Source organism: Triticum dicoccoides, chromosome 1A (genome assembly GCF_002162155.2).
Source record: "Triticum dicoccoides isolate Atlit2015 ecotype Zavitan chromosome 1A, WEW_v2.0, whole genome shotgun sequence".
Lineage (NCBI taxonomy): Eukaryota > Viridiplantae > Streptophyta > Magnoliopsida > Poales > Poaceae > Triticum > Triticum dicoccoides.
In genome coordinates this window covers 340,962,339-340,966,257 of record NC_041380.1, presented here as the reverse complement: position 1 = coordinate 340,966,257, position 3,919 = coordinate 340,962,339, and positions in this window count along the sequence as shown.

The window sequence follows — 3,919 nt, the reverse complement described above, 5'->3', positions numbered from 1 at the left end:
ATGACTCTGAGTCTCGATCTGGATACATGTTGAAAGTGGAGCAATTAGGTAGAGTAGCTCCATGCAGAGCATTGTAGACATATACATTTGCAAAATACATACAGATCTGAATGTGACAGACCCGTTGACTAAGCCTCTCTCACAAGCAAAACATGATCACACCTTAGTACTCTTTGGGTATTAATCACATGGTGATGTGAACTAGATTATTGACTCTAGTAAACTCTTTGAGTGTTAGTCACATGGAGATGTGAACTATGGGTGTTAATCACATGGCGATGTGAACTAGATTATTGACTCTAGTGCAAGTGGGAGACTGAAGGAAATATGCCCTGGAGGCAATAATAAAGTTGTTATTTTATATTTCCCTATTCATGATAAAGGCTTATTATTCATGCTAGAGTTGTATTGATCGGAAACCTAAATACATGTGTGAATACATAAACAAACACTGTGTCCCTAGTGAGCCTCTACTTGACTAGCTCGTTGATCAAAGATGGTTAAGGTTTCCTAACCATGGACATGAGTTGTCATTTGATAACGGGATCACATCATTGGGAGAATGATGTGATGGACAATACCCATCTGTTAACTTAGCATAATGATCGTTCAGTTTTATTGCTATTGCTTTCTTCATGCATGTCAAATACATATTCCTTCGACTATGAGATTATGCAACTCCTGGATACCGGAAGAATGCCTTGTGTGCTATCAAACGTCACAACATAACTAGGTGATTATAAAGATGCTCTATAGGTATCTCCGAAGGTGTTTGTTGGGTTGGCATAGATCAAGATGAGGATTTGTCACTCCGAGTATCGGAGAGGTATCTCTGGGCCCTCTCGGTAATACACATCATAAGAAGCCTTGCAAGCAAAGTGACTAATGAGTTAGTTGCGGGATGATGTATTAAAGAACAAGTAAAGAGACTTGCTAGTAATGAGATTGAACTAGTTATGAAGATACCGACGACCGAATCTCGAGCAAGCAACATACTGATGGACTAAGGGAATAACGTATGTTGTCATAACGGTTCAACCGATAAAGATATTTGTAGAATATGTAGGAGTCAATATGAGCATCCAGGTTCCGCTATTGGTTATTGACCGGAGAGGTGTGTCAGTCATGTCTACATAGTTCTCGAACCTGAGGGTCCGCACGCTTAACGCTTGATGACGATTTTGTATTATATGAGTTATGTGATTTGGTGACCGAATGTTGTTCGGAGTCCCGGATGAGATCTCGAACATGATGAGGAGTCTCGAAATGGTTGAGAGGTAAAAATTGATATATAGGACGATAGTATTCGGACACTGGAAGTGTTTCGGAGGGTACCGGGTACATATCGGGTCTGAAAGGGGTTCCGAGCACCCCGGCAAAAGATATGGGACTAATGGGCCAAGAGGGGAAACGCAGCAGCCAACAGGGGCTGCCGTGCCCCCCATATGGGCCGAATCAGAGGAGGAAGGAAAGAGGGGAAGAGAGAAGGAAGGAGAGAGATTCGCCCCCCCCCCTTCCTTCCCTCCTCTCTCCTCCTTCCTTCCCCCTCCGGAAAATAGGGTAAGGGGGCCGAATTGAACTAGGCCCCCAAGTAGGATTCCTCCTACTTGGGGTGCCCCAAGGCTGTTCCCCTCCCCCTCCCACCTATATATACGTGGGGAGGGGGCACCTAAAACACACAACAACATCTGTTAGCCGTGTGCGGCGCCCCCCTCCACAGATTACACCCTCGGTCATATTCTCGCGGTGCTTAGGCGAAGCCCTGCGCGGATTACTTCACCATCACCGTCACCACGCCGTCATGCTGACGAAACTCATCTACTTCCTCGACACTTTGCTGGATCAAGAGTTCGAGGGACGTCATCGAGTTGAACATGTGCAGAACTCAGAGGTGTTGTACGTTCGATACTTGATCAGTCGGAACGAGAAGAAGTTCAGACTACATCAACCGCGTTGTCAAACGCTCCCGCTTTCGGTCTATGAGGGTACGTACACACACTCCCCCCCTCTCGTTACTATGCATCTCATAAATAGATATTGCGTGAGCGTAGGAATTTTTTTAAAATTGCATGCTATGTTTCCCAACAACAATGTGGAGAAGGATGGTCGCAAGGTGGGCATCCCTTGATTCGACGGCTCGTGACCCGATTGATCTTTGCCAAAGATCAGCCATTCGACATGTAGTGTGGTTGTTATTAAAATGTAAACAATTAGCTATTTTCGGTCGTGTGGATGTCGCACATCCATACATTCCTATCACTGGGAAAAGGAACAAAGGAATCTCTAAAGATAATATGCTCTCCAGAAATTGAGGGCTTTGGTGCATCGTTGGTAGATTGGATGTGTGGGTCTCGGTTGTAAAAGGGTGTTTGCTTTTTCAACCGCTTGGATCCAGCTATTGGATGCGTGTAGATTTTCTTATGTCATGTGTCACATATACAACCACATATGTGACACACATGTGTTGCTGATTGACGATGGATCCTATGTCCTATATATACCTAAATAGTTGTCCTTGTTATCTCTTTTATCTTAACATGTACACATGTCGCTTCATTAAAGACCCATCACAACATGCATGAGATTATTATTTTCATTATTAGTTGATCTCCATTACTTTTATCTATCTTAACATGCACATTCTTGAAATATATTGCCCGTCTTTTTTTTTGAGCATCAGTACAGACTCAAGCGCTCATATACACGCGCATACACTCACCCCTATGAACGCATACACACATATCCTACCCCTATGAGCACCTCCGAGAGACTGAGCCGGCGTATCATCTTGAGATTTACAAAGTCACCGTAGGCGCCTCGTCGTCGACGGGAACGTCTCCTCCCACTGAAAGTGCATCGCCGAAAATCCTGAAATAAATCCAGGAATAATGCGAGCACCAGGATTTGAACCCTGGTGGATTGGGGATACCACTGTCCACCTAACCAACTCAACCACAGGTTGATTCGCAATATATATTGCCCGTCTTCCTTCATCAGTTTAGACTTTTGGAGCAACTGACTGGAGCATGAATTCAATATGGTATCCGAGCCAAGAGGTCTTGAGTTCAAGACCCTGCCAACACAGTATTAAATAAAACAATTCTGCGACCCGCATCGATCTCACGTCTAAAGATTAAAATAGTCTAGACGTGAGGGGGGGTGTTGAAATAATTGCCCGCCTCCCCATCAGTTCGGACTTTTCGAGCAACTGGCTGGAGCATGAATTCAATACACATATCCCACCTTATCACACATGCCACCTCATTAAGGGCCCACTCATCATGCATGTGAATTTTTTCTATGTATTATGACATCACTTATATTCAACAAATATTTTTCAATTATAATTTGGATCGAAGGGAGTATATATTTTTAGTTTTAGTTCATGTGTTATTAATGCAATTATTCATGTTTCATACGTTCAAATCATATTGAAATATATTGCAACTAATTCCCACAACAAAGCGCGTGGTATCATATAGTATCACATACTACCTCCGTCTCGTTGAATGAGTCATTCACGTAGTTCTAGGTCGACGATTTAACTATCTAAATATGTAGAAACTACATCCGTGTAAAAATCTAGTGATATATTTTTCATGACATATAACACATATTTAATTATTCAAATCGGTGACCTAGAACTAGCCAAATGATTTATTCATCTAGACGGAGGTAGTATGTAGGATTAGGAACACGACAGTCACCATCGCCCACCACTCCAAAAAAAATAATCATGTCCAATCTAAAAACAAGGACCAAGCCAGCGACACCAACGACCTGCAAAAATAAATGACACAACACACACACATCATTCAACAAACATCGACAATAAAACAGCTAAAAAAGTACACAACCGACGCAACAATATTTTTTTAATATTCGCAGCAAAGTTTTTCTTTTGAGGTCTTGTTTTTTT